Source organism: Mustelus asterias, unplaced genomic scaffold (assembly GCF_964213995.1).
Source record: "Mustelus asterias unplaced genomic scaffold, sMusAst1.hap1.1 HAP1_SCAFFOLD_505, whole genome shotgun sequence".
NCBI classification, from domain to species: Eukaryota; Metazoa; Chordata; class Chondrichthyes; order Carcharhiniformes; family Triakidae; genus Mustelus; species Mustelus asterias.
The window spans coordinates 159,129-180,107 of record NW_027590457.1 but is presented as its reverse complement, the minus strand read 5'-3'; the positions used below and the strand labels follow the sequence as shown (position 1 = coordinate 180,107).

Here is a 20,979-nt window from a genome sequence, read left to right as displayed (position 1 = left end):
TGGTTAATCCACCTAACATACACATTTTGGGACAGTAAGGGGCAATTTAGCATGACCAATCCACCTAACCTGCACATCTTTGGAGTGTGGGAGGAAACCGGAGCACCCGGAGGAAACCCACACAGGCACAGGGAGAATGTGCAAACTCTGCGCAGACAGTGACCTGAGGCAGGAATCGACTCCGGATTCCTGGCACTGTGAGGCAGCAGTGTTAACCACTGTGCCACCATGCTGCCCCAATCACTGTGCCCCCCTGTCCACCATTTCGCATTATACACCAAACTTTGGTCTGTTCGTTATCTTCTTTGTAACACACTACGCGCAATCCAACACGTAACAGACCGGAGCACACGTGTTATCTTGAATGATGGCCTTACAAAATGCCAAGTGCCCCACTGATCGCTCTGCCCTTCTCCAAAACATTTAAAACTCCAATTTCCAGAGTGATTCACCCAACAGCCTGGGCTACACGCATCAGAAAGTGGTGGCGGCAATGTACAGCTTCGGAAAAAGGGGAGGAATGGCCTCACTCAGCCTTTGCGAGCTTGGGAAAGCTGTCCTTAATGACATGAGGCAAAAAACGTTGCCAACAGAAAAGGAAGGAATGCATTTGGCTACAGCGGAAAGCCAATGAATGAATGGTCATACTTTTAATAGTTCAGGGAGGCTTGGACAAGACATTGGTCCCGACCAACATATTTTCCATTAATATCGAATCCCACAGAAAAGAAAAACTATCAAACAGCACTGCCAACAGTGATAAATAGTAATGTTTGCTGTGTCTGGCCAAACCGCGATGTTTACCTGATGACAGGCACTAACTCACAATTACTTTCATCCCATAAGTCCTCTCGATAACAGCAAGGATTTGAATTCAACTCAAGTCGCTTTAACACAAGAGTGTCCCGAGATGTTGGGCGGAATTTTACCGGCATGTCCGCCCGAGGCGCGTACGATCCCACCCGAGGCCAACGGAGAATGCCGTCCTCCGAGCCTCGCCCGCCCCCGGAATCGGGGCGGGAGTGCTGGTAAAATTCCGGCAATTATGTCCAACAAAGTTTGACAATGAGCCACGCAAGGATGGCAGGCGACCAAAATTGTGATCAAAGAGCATCTTTAAAGAGAGGGAGATTGATTTTTTAAAGTTAATTCATTCATGGGACATGCATTGCCCAGCCCTAGTTGCCCTTGCAGGGAGGTTAAGAGTCAACCATGTTGCTCTGGAGTCACATGTAGGCCAGACTGGGTAATGACAGCAGATTTCCTTCCCTAAAGGACATTAAGTTTATTAAATTTACTTCATAGAATTCAATTCTAAAGGACATTAAGTTTAATTATTAGTCGCAAATAAGGTTTACATTAACACTGCAATGAAGTTACTGCGAAATTCCTCTAGTCGCCACACTCCGGCGCCTGTTTGGGTCAATGCACCCAATCAGCACGTCTTTCAGATTGTGGGAGGAAACCCACACAGGCACGGGGAGGAAGGTGCAAACTCCACACGGACAGTGACCCAAGCCGGGAATTGAGGTCCCTGGCGCTGTGAGGCAGCAGTGCTAACCATTGTGCCACCGTGAACCAGATGGGTTTTTCTGACAATCGACAATGGTTTTGTGGTCATCAGTAGATTCTTAATTCCAGATATTTTTTGTTGAATTCAAATTCCACCATCTGCCGTGCCGGGATTCGAACCCAGTTCCCCAGAACATTAGCTGAGTTTCTGGATTAATAGTCTAGCAATAATATCACTAGGCCATTGCCTCCCCTAAGAGGTGAACTGTAGTGCTCTTTTTAAAGGGTTTGACTTACTTCACTGTCTCCTGCAGTCTTTTGATTGAAGATTGCGATAAAATGCTTCTAAATATCACCATATTTTGGTTGTGTTTTCTGATAGATTTGATTTGCACTCATTCAGATAACACGAAGGCCCAAACACAGGGGGAGATACATACACAGGCTTCTTCAATCGAATGCACATTCCCTTAAACCAGACTCTTAAATCTGCAGAAGCTCCTTCCCTTCCCCCCCTCACAAACCACACTTTCACTCGTTAAGTCCATCTTAGAAGGGGAGTTGGGTAGAGAGAGGCAGAAAGGTTAAGGGAGGGAATTCCAGAGTTTGGGGTCTTGGCAGCTGAAGGCATGACATGGAGCGATGGGAGTCGAGGTTGTGCAAGAGGCCAGAAGTGGAGAAGGACCAAGAACCATGGACTGTGGGGCTGGAGGAGGTTACAGAGATAGGGAGGGACTTGCGTGGGGGGGGGGGGGGGGGGGGCAGACTGGATACAGAGATGAAAATGCTAAACTCCGAGGTGTGGCAGCACCAGAAGTCAGCATAGGCCAGCGAGCACCGGGACAATAGGTGAATGCAACTTGGTCTGACACCAACTTGCTGGACTTGGAACATGGGGATTAGGAGCAGAAGGAGGCCATTCAGCCCTTCGAGCCTGCTCCGCCATTCAATCAGATCATGGCTGATCTCTCCCTGGTCTCAAATCCACCTCCCCACCTGATCCCCACATCCCTTTAACCTGTTCGTTATTAGAAATATATCTGTCTCCCTCTTGAAACCATTCAATGATTCAGACTCCACCGCGCTATGGGGCAGCGAGTTCCACAAATTCACCACCCTCTGCGAGAAGTAGTTCCTCCTCATCTTATAGAAACATAGAAAATAGGTGCAGGAGTAGGCCATTCGGCCCTCTGAGCCTGCACCCCCATTCAATATGATCATGGTTGATCACGCGTTTTCCGTATTCCACTCCCACTTTCTCTCCATACCCCTTTAGCCGCAAGGGTCATGTCCAACTCTTTCTTGAATACATCTAACGAACTGGCCCCAACAGCTTTCTGTGGTAGAGAGTTCCACAAGTTCACAATTCTTTGAGTGAAGAAGTTCTTCCTCATCTCACTCCTGAATGACTTGCCGCTTATTCTTAGTAAGAAGTCTTGCAACACCAGGTTAAAGTCCAACAGGTTTATTTGGAATCACGAGCTTTCAGAGCGCCGCTCCTTCATCAGGTGAGCGGATGCAGGGGCAGCGCTCTGAAACTCGTGATTCCAAATAAACCTGTTGGACTTTAACCTGGTGTTGTGAGACTTCTTACTGTGCCCACCCCAGTCCAACGCCGGCATCTCCATATCATGTCTACCCTTATTCTCAGACTCTGACCCCTAGTTCTGCACTTCCGCAACATCGGGAACATTCCTGGGGTGGCACAGTGGTTAGCACTGCTGCCTCACAGCGCCAGGGACCTGGGTTCGATTCCCATCTTGGGTCACTGTCTGGCTGGACTCTGCACGTTCTCCCCGTGTCTGCGTGGGTTTCCTTCGGCTGCTCCGGTTTCCTCCCACAGTCCAAAAGACGTGCTGGTTAGGTGGATTGGCCGTGCTAAATTCTCCCTCAGTGTACCCGAACAGGCGCCGGAGTGTGGCAACTAGGGGGATTTTCACAGTAACTTCATTGCAGTGTTAATGTAAGCCTACTTGTGACACTAATAAATAAACTTTAAACTCTTCCCCCCATCGAGCCTGCCCAGTCCCATCAGGATTTTATATGTTTCTCTGAGGACCATCTCAGTTTGAAATCTACCGCCTCTCAGCCTATACCTGTGACCTGTTGTCCTAGGTTGCCTCATAAGCGGAGATATTTGATCTACGTTTATCAATCCCTTTCAGTATTTTATATATCTATTTGGTGTAAAATGGATCTTTTTGCAGCAATGAGAGAATTGTGCCTCAGGGAAATTGTCAACCCAACTCAACAACCTGGCCTTGAGGAGGAGAATGGTTTATCTGGTCACCTGGCACCTCAATCTACCAATCCGAATTGCGATGCATTTGATAAAACCTTGGCCTGTCGGACAACCCCATACTCATCAGTCTGGGTTACCATTTGTGTGACACCTTGGCTGGCCTTGGCAGTGCCAAGCTGTGGCGGGGGTACCCGCAGTATAAGACAGCTGCATTCTATTGGCACCAATTGTTGGCCTTCACCGACCTATTCTTTGTCAATCTATTCAACACTGAGGTCGGAATGCATGACATTCCAGCTCACAATCCCCCACCCAAATGTCTGCATTTTCAATCTGGATTTTCCCCCAACTCTGAAGTCTTGCTTCCCATAAGATATAGGAGCAGAATCAGGCCATTCGGCCCATCGAGTCTGTTGCGCCATTCTCATCCCCATTCACCTGCCTTCTCCCCATAACTCTTGATCCCCTTATTGATCAAGAATCTATCTCTGTCTTAAAGACACTCAATGACCTGGCCTCCACTGCCCTCTGGTAATGAGTTCCACAGATTCACCACCCTCTGGCTGAAGAAACTCCCCCTTTTCACTTTGCTGTTAAGTGCTGGCTCTGTTGCCCAATCAGTTGCTCACACAACCTATTCTCCCCCTCTTCCACTCCCCAACCCCTCCAACTAAGTTTAAAGTAAAACTCTGCCAGTTAGCAAGCATTCTGCCAAGTTTCTGTGTGAGACTCCATTTACCACAGTATTGGCGATGTTTCAATTGGAAAGGGTTGAGATTTTGCCGATTGTATTCCCGCGTTATCTCTGCGTCACTATGTGCCCCGTGGGTATTTCTTTGCGTGGGAAGCGAGCAAGAGAGTGCCACAAACCAGAGCCAGGACTTGATTTTCCCCATCACCTGATGCCCATGTCTGTGCCCAAGTATCCACAAGCAGGTACGCTGGATAACTCCAACCCCTCACCCACCATCTCTGTTAATGCCCAAAGTTACTGGCAGTCCCCTTCACCTTATCGCCATGACCTAACGCATTTGCTATGGCCAATCCACCCAACCTATGCATCTTTGGACACGGGCGGCACGGTGGCACAGTGGTTAGCACTGCTGCCTCACAGTGCCAGGGACCCAGGTTTGATGCCCGGCTTGAGTCAATGTCTGTGCGGAGTTGCACATTCTCCCCGTGTCTGTGTGAGTTTCCTCCAGATGCTCCGGTTTCCTCCCACACTCCAAAGACATGCTGGTTAGGGTGCATTGTCCATGCTAAATTCTACTTCAGTGTACCCGAACAGGTACTGGACTGTGGCGACTGGGGGATTTTCACAGTAACTTCATTACAGTGTGAATGTAAGTCTATTTGTGACAAATAAATAAAATAAACTAAGGGACAATTTAGCATGACCAATCCACCTAACCTACACATCTTTGGACACTAAGGGGCAATTTAGCATGGCCAATCCACCTAACCTACACATCTTTGGACACCAAGGGGCAATTTAGCATGGTCAATCCACCTAATCTGCACACCTTTGGACGCTAAGGGGCAATTTAGCATGGCCAATCCACCTAACCTACACATCTTTGGACACCAAAGGGCAATTTAGCATGGCCAATCCACCTAACCTGCACATCTTTGGACACTAAGGGACAATTTAGCATGGCCAATCCACCTAACCTGCACATCTTTGGACACTAAGGGACAATTTAGCATGGTCAATCCACCTAATCTGCACACCTTTGGACGCTAAGGGGCAATTTAGCATGGCCAATCCACCTAACCTACACATCTTTGGACACCAAGGGGCAATTTAGCATGGCCAATCCACCTAACCTGCACATCTTTGGACACTAAGGGACAATTTAGCATGGCCAATCCACCTAACCTACGCATCTTTGGACAATAAGGGACAATTTAGCATGGCCAATCCACATAACCTGCGCATCTTTGGACCCTAAGGGGTAAATTAGCATGGCCAATCCACCTAACCTACATATCGTGGACACTAAGGGGCAATTTAGCATGACCAATCCGCCTAACCTGCACATGGGAAACCGGAGCACCCGGAGGAAACCCATGCAGACACGGGGACAACGTGCAGACTCCGCACAGACAGTGACCCGAGGCCGGAATCAAACCTGAGTCCCTGGCACCATGAGGCAGCAGTGCTAACCACTGTGCCACCATGCCGCCCTTGAGAGAATACATTGCATCTGGCAACAGGTCAAGTGTCACGCGCCTGAGGTAGGTGTGTTCGATCAGGAAATGGAGCTGCACTAAATTGCTGGGGGCAGAATAGAGCATCAGACATATTCCACAGCTGGACAGGTATCCATTTCCCGATACCCAGCGCATAGCATCACAGTCTATTCGTGAATCATATGTTGCTTCATTGAATATAGGAATTCCTATGATATGCAAGCATTAGTGTTTCTGTACAACAGAAAGTTCTGGAAATCTGAAATAAACACAGAAAATGCTGGAGATACTCAGCAGATCCGACTGCGGACACAGGGCGGCACGGTAGCACAGTGGTTAGCACTGCTGCTTCACAGCTCCAGGGTCCCAGGTTCGATTCCCGGCTCGGGTCACTGTCTGTGTGGAGTTTGCACATTCTCCTCGTGTCTGCGTGGGTTTCCTCCGGGTGCTCCGGTTTCCTCCCACAGTCCAAAGATGCGCGGGTTAGGTTGATTGGCCAGGTTTAAAAATTGCCCCTTAGAGTCCTGGGATGCGTATGTTAGAGGGATTAGCGGGTAAATATGTGGGGATAGGGCCTGGGTGGGATTGTGGTCGGTGCAGACTCGATGGGCCGAATGGCCTCCTTCTGCACTGTAGGGTTTCTATGATTCACAGAAACAGAGTTGACGTTTTGAGTTTGCGATCTTGACTGTTTATCCTTGCTTTATAATTGTATAATCATTTGCTTATTAATTAGTGTCGCAATTTAGCTTACATTAACAGCGCAATGAAGTTACTGTGAAAATCCCCTAGCTATCCCCCTTGTCGTACATGTCCCCAAGCAACCACCATCATCCCTGCTTCCCTCAGGGGCACAACAGATACACTTCACTCTTTATTCATTGTTTGCTTTCAACATTCACTCCCTCCACCTCCGACGCACGGTGGCAGCCATCTACAAGATGCGCCACAGCAACTCACCAAGGCTCCTTCGACAGCTCCCTCCAAACCCGCCACCTTCTATCACCGAGAAGGACAAGCGGCAACCGATACAATGGAAACACCACCACATGTAAATTCCCCTCCAAGCCGCTCACCATCCTGACTTGGAAATATATCGGCCGTTCCTTCACTGTGGCTGGGTCAAAATCCTGGAACTCCTATCCTAACAGCACCGTGGGTGTACCTACACCACGGGGACTGCAGCTTTTCAAACCACCGCCTGCTCTCGGGGCAATTAGGGATGGGCAATAAATGCTGGCCTGGCCAGCGACGCCCACAATGAATAAGAGGAAAAACAGATTTAATAAGTCAACTTTTCAACTGTTAAAGAGGAATTTGAGCGAAACATCTGCAGAACATCAACTGGGGCTTGGAGGAAGTGGTTAATACCCCAGCCTGTGCCATCCAATGCAACAATCACAAACTTCACTTACCCAGTCTGAGGGTATCGCTGATCTGTACAAAGCTCCTGTCTTCTGGTTGGCACTGGGCTTTCATCTGTGTGGGAGAGGAAAGTGAGTCACCATCACATGACAGCTCTTGGCTGGTCTATTACACAATCAGCTCACGCCACTGTTAGATAGCCCCATCCCTCCCAGTACTTCCTAAGCACCATTTGACCCACCTACCGTCACATTCCTCTCACAGCAACAATGGGCCGGCAATGTTGACTACTGCAACATTTCAAAGTACAGAGTAGGCCACTCGACCCCCTCCTAAGCCCGCTCCTATTTATCAGTGTCACAAGTAGGCTTACGTTAACACTGCAATGAAGTGACTGTGAAAATCCCCCGGTCGCCACACTCCGGCGCCTGTTCGGGTTACACTGAGGGAGAATTTAGCACCCTAACCGGCATGTCTTTCAGACTGTGGGAGGAAACCGGAGCACCCGGAGGAAACCCACGCAGACACGGGGAGAACGTGCAGACTCCACACACAGACAGTGACCCAAGCCGGGAATCGAACCCGGGTCCCTGACGCTGTGAGGCAGCAGTGCCAACCACTGTGTCACCGTGCCGCCCATGCCTTGTCGAGAGTCTAGGAGTGGGTTTAAGAGGGTAATGCCCATGGGAGATAACCAGCACGTCTTTCGGACTGTGGAAGGAAACCGGAGCACCCAGGAGAAAGCCACGCAGACACGGGGAGAACATGCAGACTCCGCACAGACAGTGACCCAAGCCGGGAATCGAACCCGGGTCCCTGACGCTGTGAGGCAGCAGTGCTAACCACTGTGCCACCGTGCAATAGGATCATGGCTGATCTGATTGTAACCACAACCCTACATTCCTGCAGACCCCCGATAACCTTTCACCCCCTCATTAATCAAGAATCTATCTAGCTGCGCCTTAAAAATATTCAAAGACTCTGCTCTCATTGCCTTTTGGAGGAAGAGAGTTCCAGAGACTCACCACCCTCTGAGAAAATATTCCTCTTCACCTCCATTTTAAATGGGCGACCCCTTCTTTTTGAACAGTGACCCCCCCTGGTTCTAGATTCTCCCACACCCACCCTGTTAATAACCCCTCGGGATCTAACAGATTTCAATCAAGTCACCTCGATGAAACTCTGGTGGATCCAACTTAACCTTGTCAACCTTTCCGAATATGATCAAGATAGAAAAGAACTTGCATTTATATAGCACCTTACACCACCTCAGGATGTCCCAAAGCATTTCATAGCCAACAAATACATTTGGGCGTGCAATCACTCCCTGTAGGAATTGGGGCAACCAATTTGTGCACAGCAAGATCCCAACAACAGCAATACGGTTAACAACCTAGATAATCTGCTTTTATGAAGTTGATATGTTTTATAAGTTTATTTATTAGTCACAAGTAGGTTTACATCAACACTGCAATGAAGTTACCCTAATCCCCTAATCGCCACACTCCGGCGCCTGTTCGGGTACACTCTGGCACCTGTTCGAGGGAGAATTTATCATGGCCAATCCACCTAACCGGCACATCTTTGGAGTGTGGGAGGAAACCGGAGCTTCCGGAGGAAACCCAGGCAGACACGGGGAGAATGTGCAGACTCCGCACAGACAGACAGTGAACCCTAGCCGGGAATCGAACCCGGGTCCCTGGTGCTGTGAGGCAGCAGTGTGCTTCCCCCCCCCCACGCCCCCCCCCCACCCTCACTCCAAAACAGGGAATCTTTTATATCCACCCGACAGGGACCTCGGTCTAATGTCACATTGGGAAGATGGCATCTCCGACAGGGAGGCACTCCCTCAGTGCTGCACTGGAGTGCTGGCCTTGGGCCAGGATTTTCCAGTTCCCTCCCACGGCAGGAATGGTCACGGGCGGGACAGAAAATTTGACAGGCAGCCTAGGGCCTTGGGGCTGGGATTTCTGCGGGAACTGGAAAATCCTGGCACTGGATTTTGTACTCTGGAGTGGAACCTGTAAACCTGGAGACCGGGAGAAAGAGTAGCTCTCAACTCTGCCAACACTGACATAGAACAAAGCATGAGATAAAGAGAGACACACTTTCCAGCAAGGGTCTGATTGAAGAGTGCCCAGGTCTAGGTCAAGGGTTGGCCCGTGGCTGTTTTTTAAATTAATACACGGGATGTGGGCTTCACTGGGCCAGCATTTATTGCCCATCCTTCTGGAAAGCAGCCGGCATAATCAAAGACCCCATGCATCCTGGACATACTCTCTTCCACCTTCTTCCGTCGGGAAATAGTCTGAGGACACATAGCAACGGACTCAAGAACAGCTTCTTCCCTGCTGCCATCAGACTTTTGAATGGACCTACCTCGCATTAAGTTGCACTTTCTCTACACCCTAGCCCTAACACTACATTCTGCACCCTCTCCTTTCCATCTACACTATGTACTCTATGAACGGTATGCTTTGTGCGCAAGAAACGATACTTATTTCTGACAATTAATAGTCTAGCAATACCACCAGGCCATCACAGGGGTTGCAAAGCTGCAACACCACCAGTTATAGATTGCACAAATATTTGCTTATTTTAAGACTTCTTAAGTTTGCGCCTGGGTATTTATGGATCTCTGTTATGAGAAATAGCAAATAATTACAGTTTAGCAACAAAAACAACTGCGTAAAACCCCAAATCATGAAAATCCTGTCTTATGATATCTTGTGACCACACAGAAAACTGGGATTAAAAGAAAGTGATTGTCTCCAATTAATGTATTCACTGACAGAAAACTACATTATTGTATATGAAAACAACTCCATCTATTGAAACGTTCTATTTAACACCACTGCACCGTCTCTCTACATGCCCTCCCGCTTCCCCAGCCCCCCACCCCATCCCTCAGTCAGCTGCCATGAGCATTGCCCTCTTAAACCCTCTCCAAGACTCTTGATAAGACATGGGTGGCACAGTGGGTTAGCACTGCTGCCTCGCAGCGCCAGGGACCCGGGTTCGATTCCCGGCTTGGGTCATCGTCTGGGCGGAGTCTGCACGTTTTCCCCCGTGTCTGCGTGGGTTTCCTCCGGGTGCTCCGGTTTCCTCCCACAGTCCGAAAGACGTGCTGGTTAGCTCCTATGGGCATTGCCCTCTTAACCCTTCTCTTAGACTCTTGATAAGACATGCGTGGCACAGTGGTTAGCACTGCTGCCTCACAGCGCCAGAGACCCGGGTTCGATTCCCGGCTTGGGTCACTGACTGTGTGGAGTTCGCACGTTCTCCTGCCTGGGTTTCTTCTGTATGCTCCGCTTTCCTCCCACAGTCCGAAAGACGTGCTGGTTAGGGTGCATTGGCCGTGCTAAATTCTCCCTCAGTGAACCCGAACAGGCGCCGGAGTGTGGCGACTAGGGGATTTTCACAGTAACTTCATTGCAGAGTTAATGTAAGCCTACTAGTGACAATAATAAATAAACTATACTAAACATCCAATAACAATTGGTCTTGGAGTAGAGAAGGCTCAAAGAGCTGAATGTTTGGGGATTTATTTGCTTGTTACCACAACAGCTGCAACTGGGGCTTACAGTTGTGGTTTTGGTGGTACAGCCAACCACAATACACATTGGCCAGAAATTTGTCCTCACACAACCGTCTGTCCTCCAGTCGTACACTGCCCACTGAAAGGTCGGGTCAGTGGTTCCTGGAATGCAAGTGATGGGAAGCGTTGGCGGACAGGAATATATGACAGCCATCCTACAGAGAGAGAGACAGGTCTAATAAATAGCTGCGTAAGTCCCTCTATTGGGATCCTGGTGAATACAGGCATCGCTGATCTTTTTTTAATCACTCAGACCAGAAGATTTCCATCCCTCTCCATGACTTTTACAACCTCAAGGTGCTTCAGAGTCCTTTGCAACCAACACATTTCTTCTCCATTGTAATGTAGAGAACTCTGCAGCCAATTTGCGCAGAGTAAGCTCCCACAAACAATGTTTATTAAGCTTATTTATTAGTGTGGAAAATTTAGGAAGATGCAATTGGTTTCCAACTCATCCTGTGTTGGGGGTAGGGATGCACTAACAGAGGAGTCAATGGGCACCCCACGACTATCTTAGATGGTGGCACAGTGTTTGGCACTGCTACCTCACAGTGCCAGGGACCCGGGTTCAATTCCAGCCTTGGGTGACCCTCCCCGTGTCTGCATGGGTTTCCTCCCACGGTCCAAAGATGTGCAGGTTAGGCGGATTGGCCATGCTAAATTGCCCCTTAATGTCCAAAGATGTGAAGGTTAGGTGGATTGGCCATGCTAAATTGCCCCTTAATGTCCAAAGATGTGGAGGTTAGGTGGATTGGCCATGCTAAATTGCCCCTTAATGTCCAAAGATGTGCCGATTAGGTGGATTGGCCATGCTAACTTGCCATTTAGTGTCCAAAGATTGCAGGTTAGGTGGATTGGCCATGCTAAATTGCCCCTTAATGTCCAAAGATGTGGAGGTTAGGTGGATTGGCCATGCTAAATTGCCCCTTAATGTCCAAAGATGTGCCGATTAGGTGGATTGGCCATGCTAACTTGCCATTTAGTGTCCAAAGATTGCAGGTTAGGTGGATTGGCCATGCTAAATTGTCCCTTAGTGTCCAAAGATGTGCCGATTAGGTGGATTGGCTATGCTAAATTGCCCCTTAGTGTCCAAAGATGTGCCGATTAGGTGGATTGGCCATGCTAACTTGCCATTTAGTGTCCAAAGATTGCAGGTTAGGTGGATTGGCCATGCTAAATTGTCCCTTAGTGTCCAAAGATGTGCAGGTTAGGTGGATTGGCCATGCTAAATTGTCCCTTAGTGTCCAAAGATGTGCCAATTAGGTGGATTGGCCATGCTAAATTGCCCCTTAGGGTCATGTGGATTAACAGAGCAAATTCGTGGGGTGACAGGGATAGGGCCTGGGTGGGATTGTTGTCAATGCAGACTCGATGGGCTGAATGGCCTCTTTCTGCACTATAGGGATTCCGTGATTCTATGAACCTGTTGGAAATAGCGAGTGGGTTTTGGTGAATGGGGCATGGCCATGACACACTTTCCCCCCCCCCACTCCCCCCCCCCCCAACTCCCCACAATTCCCCAATTGGTGGAAGTATCTGTTGACCCACCAGTGGCTGTTTGGGCAGAATGGAACCTCACCCTTCGACGTCTCCGGGACAGGAGCTGGGGAAAGGGAAGCTTTCCGATCGACAAACGTCCAGACATTAAAAAAGGGGCCGGAGTCTCGTGCCGACAGAAGTCGGGACGGATACAACCAGTGAACCGCTGGTATTTGCGCAGCTGATTCATTCGATAAAAATAGCCGGTTTGACCATATCTGCCCACCATCCCATTCCCTCAAAACGACAAACACACTATGATAGTAAACCGAACCTCCGCCTCTTTGAGGTGCCCTCATCATCTTCGCAAATGCTTATCCCAACAATCGGAAGTGGAAACATCCGATATTTAATGGAATTTCATTACAGCCACCGATATCTCACAAGACGCAGTACGTGGGGAACCCGTTATTATGTGGTCAACTCATAGGCCCATGTTTCAAAGGGCTGCGCTCTTTGGTAGCTGCTACAGATCCCAGTTTGGAGGCCTCTTTCAACACAGCATTTGCCACAACTTGCCTAGATTCTTCTGAATACAACATTGTCCCAACTGTGACAGCAATCCTTTCAAGTGTTCTCAAGTGTCCCAGGTATTCTACAGAAGCCAGACTATTTATTATTGTCACATGTATTGGGATGCAGTGAAAAGTATTGTTTCTTGCGCGCTATACTAGTTCTTTCTGAAGAAACACCCTAGCTATGATTGTAACACTATATTCTGCGCTCTCTCCTTCCCTTCTCTCTGAACGGTATGCTTTGTCTGTATAGCAGCACACTATAGCAGTGTGCTGCTATACAGACAAAGCATACCGTTCATAGAGAAGGGAAGGAGAGGGCGCAGAATATAGTGTTATAATCATAGCTAGGTGCTTCTTCAGAAAGAACTCTTCAAAATGCAGCTAATGAAAATACAACAAAACTTACACCAACTTATAATCAAAGAAAGGGTTTAACAAATAAACATCATTACTCCAAATTTGGGGCCTTGCCCTGGGCCACTCCAAGCTCCCCACAATTCTACATAGTTCCTTATTTATAGTGAGGCAGCTGACTATTACATCACTCTGTAATTGGCTCCATGTTTTACTGGGTCAACTGACCTTTACAACTTGTTCCCATTGGCCAGATTACATCCAATACAAAATTGTCACCGGTTACATTCTGACACTAGGGTGTGGAGAAAGCTTAATATAAGGTAGGTCCTTATCTGACAGCAGCAGAGAAGAAGCTGTTCTTGAGTCAGTTGTAACGTGTCCTCAGACCTTTGTATCTTTTTCCCAACGGAAGAAGGTGGAAGAGAGTGTGTCCGGGGTGCGTGGGGTCCTTAATGATGCTGGCTACTTTTCCGAGACAGCGGGAAGTGTAGACAGAGTCAATGGATGGGAGTCTGGTTTGCGTGATGGACTGGGCTACATTCATGACCCTTTGTAGTTTCTTGCGGTTAGACTTGCGGGTTAGGTGGATTGGCCATGCTAAATTGACCCGAGTGTTAGGGGGATTAGCAGGGTAAATTAGCAGGGTCACTGTCTGTGTGGAGTTTGCATGTTCTCACCGTGTCTGCGTGGGTTTCCTCCGGGTGCTCCGGTTTCCTCCCACAGTCCAAAGATGTGCGGGTTAGATTGATTGGCTATGCTAAATTGACCGTAGTGTCAGGGAAATTAGCAGGGTAAATGTTTGGGATTGCGGGAATAGTGCCTGGGTGGGATTGTGTTCAGTACAGACTCGAAGGACCAAATGGCCTCCTGCTGTACTGCAGGGATTCTATGATTCTAAATATGTGGGGCGACAGGAATAGGGCCTGGGTGGGATTGTGGTCGGTGCAAGCGCGATGGGCCGAATGACCTTCTTCTGCACCGTAGGGATTCTATGATCTTTCGGACTGTGGGAGGAAACCGGAGCACCCGGAGGAAACCCACGCAGACACGGGAGAGAATGTGCGAACTCCACACAGACAGTGACCCAAGCCGGGAATCGAACCCAGGTCCCTGGTGCTGTGAGGCAGCAGATGCCAACCACTGTGCCAAAGATTACAAAGGTAATAAATGGATTTTGGCGAATTGTTATCATAGGAATCATAGAATCCCTACAGCACAGAAAGAGGCCATTCGGCCCATCGAGTCTGCACCGAGCACAATCCCACCCAGGCCCTATCCCCATATCCCCACATATTTACCCACTAATCCCTCTAACCTACGCATCTCAGGACACTAAGGGCAATTTTAGCATGGCCAATCAACCTAAGCCGCACATCTTATGTTTAGTTAGCGCAATGGGTTCCGCTCGGAGGCGGGGTGGGTGGGAGCCAGGATTAATTTGTTAGATGGGGTTGTCGTTTTCGAACTGTAATTGAGAAATAAGTTGCCATGGAAGGGCACAGGAGCAGGTGATAGAAACGGGTTGGATAACTATATGTATTCCTAAGGGATGTGGTTAATCGGTACGGTGAGGAGGTGGGGGAAGGGGGGGGGGATATTGACCTCAGAACAGACAAGCAAGTTTGCCAAAACAATTTTGCTATAATGACGCCTCTTTTCAGCATCTCACTGTCAAAGAGTTTCCCTTAAAAAGGGAGTGCCAACCGCTCGCTGCATTGACACTCGGATGGGAATTTGCAGCTATGAATTTTCCATCGGATTAGAGAAAACATCCACGTTATGGTCTAGTGCTCGACTCAGCTGTAAACTTACACATCCTCCTTCCACAGATGGTCCTGAATTCCTGATCTAAGCAAAAAACAAAACGAAACTCTCGGCTAATACAATTCAGCAGGTTTACTGTGCGCACGCGGTTTTCATTCAATCTCTCATCCTTTGAGCTTGCAGGTAGTTTCCCATCAAAATGCTTATAATCTCCCTCCCGCCGCCACATTGGACAACATACACAGATGGTCTTCTGAATTAAGGCACCTCCTATCATTTCTATAACACTTAAACCTTGCTGTGGTGGCATAGTGTGTGACTGTGTTCCATAACACTGCCACAGAGAGAGAGACACACACACAGAGGCAGACTTACAGACAGAGACAGGGAGAGAGAGAGAGAGAGACACACATACAGAGACAGAGGCAGACTTACAGACAGAGACAGAGAGAGAGAGACAAGGGGGCAGAGAGAGACAGAGGGGGAGAGAGAGAGAGACAGAGGGGGAGAGAGACGGGGGGGGAGAGAGAGAGAGAGAGAGATGGGGGAGAGAGACGGGGGGGGGGAGAGAGAGAGAGAGAGATGGGGGAGAGAGAGAGAGACGGGGGGGCGGGGGGAGAGAGAGAGAGAGACGGGGGAGAGAGAGAGAGAGACTGGGGCGGAGAGAGAGAGAGACGGGGGCGGAGAGAGAGAGAGACGGAGGGGGGGAGAGAGAGAGGCAGGGGGAGAGAGACAGAGAGAGAGAGAGACAGGGAGAGAGAGAGACAGAGAGAGACAGGAGGGGAGAGAGAGAGACGGGGGAGAGAGAGAGAGAGAGAGACGGGGGGAGAGAGAGAGAGAGAGAGAGAAGGGGGGGGGAGAGAGAGAGAAGGGGGGGCGAGACAGAGAGAGAGAGAGACGGGGGGGGGAGAGAGAGAGAGACGGGGGGGGGAGAGAGAGAGAGACGGTGAGGGAGAGAGAGAGAATGTTCAAGAGCGAAGGACTTGGATGGGAGGGGAGAGAGCAAGCGCGAGAGAGCGAATGTTCTAGATGGAAGGGCCTGGATGGAAGGCGAGAGAGCAAGCGCGAGAGAGCAATTGTTCTAGAGCGAAGGACTTGAATGGGAGGGGCGAGAGAGCGAGTGCGAGAGAGCGAATGTTCGAGAATGAAGGCCTGGATGGGATGGGAGGGGAGACAGAGTGGGCGCGAGAGAGTGATTGTTCTGGATGGAAGGGCCTGGATGGGAGGTGGGGGGCGGGGGAGAGAGCAGGTGTGAGAGAGTGAATGTTCTGGAGCAAAGGACTTGGATGGGTGGGAGAGAGACTGAGAATGTGCTAGAGGGACGAGCTTTGAGGGGAGAGAATGTTCTGGAAGGGTCAGATGATTGGCCACTCCGAATCTAGGGCAGCGTTCTGTTGAGATGAAATCGAGAGAGTTGAAGATGGTCTTTGGGGGCAGCAGAAACGTGGCGATGGAACAGGCGCATCTGGGAGGTCTTTATTCGCAACGAGGCCATGATCGCAGGACTAACTGATGTGGCTGCAGCTGCTTTGGCTCAGTCTGTGGGAGGAATCCAATTCCTCTGATCTCCAGTCTCCTTTGAACCTTGTTGGTTTTGAACCCGGGTTCCCCCCCATCCCTGAGCTCACATCCCAAATCAAATAGCTGTCGGCATTATCTGTGGCTCTCGATGTTTTCGAGAAGTGATTACCCCTCCCGCTGATCCTTGGAGGGAGAGGAGCAACAAGTGGGACCAGTAAGTGTAACAGTCAACTCTTTCCAACTCCACACAACAATTGCAAAGGGGCTCCACCCATTAGTTTCTCTCCATTCTGACCCCACCGCTCACTCTGCCTGTTTGACCTGCTTTCCATTTAGTTACAGACAAACAATTATTAAAAACCTGAACTGTAAAATTTTCGCTTCAACCACGTTCAAACATTTGGCTAAAAAGCAATGTCGATTTGCGGTCTAATTTTCATAGAATCCCTACAGTGCAGAAGGAGGCCATTTGGCCCATTGAGTCTGCATCAACTCTCTGACAGAGCATCTTACCCAGGCTCACACCCCGCCTTATCCCTGCAAGCCCGCACTAATCCATCTAACCTACACAGCTTTGGACACTAAGGGGCAATTTAGCATGGCTAATCCACCTAACCTACACATCTTTGGACACTAAGGGGCAATTTAGCATGGCCAATCCCCCTTACCTGCACATCTTTGGACACTAAGGGGCAGTTTAGCATGGCCAATCCCCCTTACCTAAAAACCTTTGGACACCAAGGACAAACTTAGCATGGCCAATCCCCCTAACCTGCACATCTTTGGACACTAATGGGCAATTTAGCATGGCCAATCCACCTACCTATACATCTTTGGACATCAAGGGCAAACTTAGCATGGCCAATTCGCCTAACCTGCACATCTTTAGAGTGCGGAAGGAATCCGGAGCACCCGGAGGAAACCCACACAGACACGGGGAGAACGTGCAAACTCCACACAGTCACCCAAGGCCGGAATCGAACCTGGGTCCCTGGCACTGTGAGGGAGCAGTGCTGACCACTGTGCCACCATGCCGCCCTACAGAAGAGTAGTCAGAAGCTTTTTCCCAGGGTTGAAGAGTCAATTATTCGGGGGCATAGGTTTAAGGTGCGAGAGGCAAGGTTTAAAGGAGATGTACGAGGCAAGTTTTTTTACACAGAGAGTGGTGGGTGCCTGATACTCGCTGCTGGGGGAGGTAGTGGAAGCAGATACGTTAGTGACTTTTAAGGGGCATCTTGACAAATACATGAATAGGACGGGAATAGAGGGATATGGTCCGTGGAAGGGTAGGGGGTTTTAGTTCAGTCGGGCAGCATGGTCGGTGCAGGCTTGGAGGGCCGAAGGGCATGTTCCTGTGCTGTAATTTCCTTTGCTGTTAGTTAGGACATCAAGGGCAAACTTAGCATGGCCAATTCGCCTAACCTGCACATCTTTAGAGTGCGGAAGGAATCCGGAGCACCCGGAGGAAACCCACGCAGACACGGGGAGAACGTGCAAACTCCACACAGTCACCCAAGGCCGGAATCGAACCTGGGTCCCTGGCACTGTGAGGGACCCAGGTGTCCTCCCTGATGTCATGGTCAATGCTTACCCCTTACCTAACATCATAGAACATGGGCAGCACGGTAGCACAGTGGTTAGCACTACTGCCTCACAGCGCCAGGGACCTGGGTTCGATTCCTGGCTTGAGTCACTGTCTGTGCGGAGTTTGCACGTTCCCCCCGTGTCTGCGTGGGTTTCCTCCGGGTGCTCTGGTTTCCTCCCACAGTCTGAAAGACGTGCTGGTTAGGTGGATTGGCCGTGCTAAATTGCCCGTTGGTGTCAGGGGGACTAGCCAGGGTAAATACATGGGGTTGTGGGGGTTCGGACCTGGGTGGGATTGTGTTCGGTGCAGACACGATGGGCCAAATGGCCTCCTTCTGCACTGCAGGGATTCTATGGATTCATAGAGCAAAAAAGAAAAATCACATCACCCACTCGTTATCACGTTCCTGTTTGTGGGATCTTGCTGTGCGCAGATTGCCCGCTGAGCTTCCTAGATTACAGCCGTGTTCACACTCCCAAAAGTATTCCATTGGTCGTGAAGCGCTTTGACGCACCCTAAACCCGGAAGGGAAAGGTGCTATCTGAATGCAAAGTTACCAATCTCACCAGGCGGCCACCACAGCTCTGGGGAAATGGGCATACCATGAATCACACCCGTCTGCCCAATGCCATCCACAACCGCGATCAGGAGACAGGGCAGCTTGCGCAGGCAGTGAAGAGAATTCAGCTCAAATACTTATTAGGCTATGCTTTTGCTTGCAATGTTGATGAACGGTACAGAACAATCGGCGCTCTCAACCTGTTGCTAATTTGCTTAAAAAGGAAATTTTTCATTTCCACTTCATTCCTGTTCTCTAGTCATGTGTTCTGTGATAGCGTGCTGCGCTCGTGTGGGATCTGACGGAGTAACCAGACCTGACTCAACCCGACTGGTTTGGCAAGGTGCAATCAATCCCACAGGTTAACTCCCTCAACCCCACTCTCATTCTCAGAGCAATGTTCACCATTTTCATACATTTATTAAATGCCTGCCAGCACGGTGGCACAGTGGGTTAGCACTGCTGCCTCACAGCGCCAGGGACCCGGGTTCCATTCCCGCCTCGGGTCAACATCTGTGTGGAGTTTGCACGTTCTCCCCCCGTGTCTGCGTGGGTTTCCTCCGGTTTCCTCCCACACGAGCAAGACGTGCTGGTTAGGGTAGCATTGGCCGTGCTAAATTCTCCCTCAGTGTACCCGAACAGGAGTGTGGCGACTAGGGGATTTTCACAGTAACTTCATCGCAGTGTTAATGTAAGCCGACTTGTGACGCGCATAAATAAAACTAAAAACTTATAGCAAAAGCAAACAACAAATCTTTTTCCTTTATCGATTGGCCATCTCAGAATCCCTACAGTGCAGAAGGAGACCATTCAGCCCATCGAAGTCCTATCCCCGTAACCCCACATATTTAACTTCCAAATCCCCCTGACACTAAGGGTCAATTTAGCACGGCCAATCCACCTAACCCGCACATCTTTGGAGTGTGGGAGGAAGCCGGAGCATCCCGGTGGAAACCTGCGCAGACACGGGGAGGGCGTGCAAACTCCACTCAGACAGTGACCCGAGGCTGGAATTGAACCTGGATCCCTGGCGCTGTGAGGCAGCAGTGGTAACCACTGTGCCACCCTACTGTGCTGTCATCAGACTTTTGAATGGTCCTACCTTATATTAAGCTGACCTTTCTCTACACCCTGGCTATGACACTACATTCTGCACCCTCTCCTTTCCCTCTCCCCTATGAGCAGTATGCTTTGTATAGCGCGCAAGAAACAACACTTTCACTGTATCCCAATACAGATGACAATAATAAATCAAATCAAATGAAAATTAACACCCTAAAACAGGGCAGCATATCAGAGTTTGGGGAGCAGACCCTGAAGACAACACAATAGAAGTCAACATCCTTAAAAAGGAAATTTGAGATTCTTACCACGGTAAATAACAAGAATGTAATTTATGACATTATTGTTCAGACTAATGGTTTGGCAGCTGCAACACATTCTTGCGTCTGACAGCCTCACTTTAGAAACATAGAATAGAAACATAGAAAAACTACAGCACAAAACAGGCCCTTCGGCCCCACAAGTTGTGCCAAACATATCCCTGCCTTCTAGGCCTACCTATAACCCTCCATCCTATTAAGTCCCATGTACTCATCCAGGAGTCTCTTAAAAGACCCTATTATAGAATTTACTTTGTAGCAAGTTGACCCACAATCTCAGAAAAAACCATCTGACGCTTGATGGATAGCGGGACAGGGGAAAAGGAGAAAATAAAATTTTTGTTTTGGCCTGAAGTGAGAGATTAAAAGATGGGCGACTCCGACTGTTCATTGCTGTGCTCTCATTTAAGAGTCCTTTTCCCTGCACTCCCGGGGCTACGAGTAGGCTTGCAGTCGGGCCTTGCGAAGTGGAAGGGAGCATCTCATCATCTGTGTTCCATTCTCTACCACTGGGGCGTATCCCCGAGAACTCACACCACAGCCAGATGTTTTGGTTTGATTTATTATTGTCACATGTATTGGGACGCAGTGAAAAGTATTGTTTCTTGCGCGCTATATACAGACAAAGCATACCGTTCATGGAGTACATAGGGGCGAAGGAAAGGAGAGAGTGCAGAATGTAGTGTTACAGTCATAGCTAGGGTGTAGAGAAAGATCAACTTAGTGCGAGGTAGGTCCATTCAAAAGTCTGATGGCAGCAGGGAAGAATCTATTCTTGAGTCGGTTGGTAAGTGACCTCAGACTTTTGTATCGTTTTCCCGATGGAAGAAGGTGGAAGAGAGAA

General features: G+C 49.2%; 1 long non-coding RNA gene across 1 annotated transcript in view; it reads right to left on the bottom strand.

The window, feature by feature from the left end:
• LOC144486890 (uncharacterized) overlaps nt 1–20,979 on the bottom strand; it is an 85,573-nt gene that overhangs the window by 17,332 nt on the left and 47,262 nt on the right. Inside the window, exon 2 of the long non-coding RNA XR_013496349.1 lies at nt 7,363–7,426. This is a non-coding gene — a long non-coding RNA (uncharacterized LOC144486890). The remainder of the gene's footprint in view (nt 1–7,362; nt 7,427–20,979) is intronic.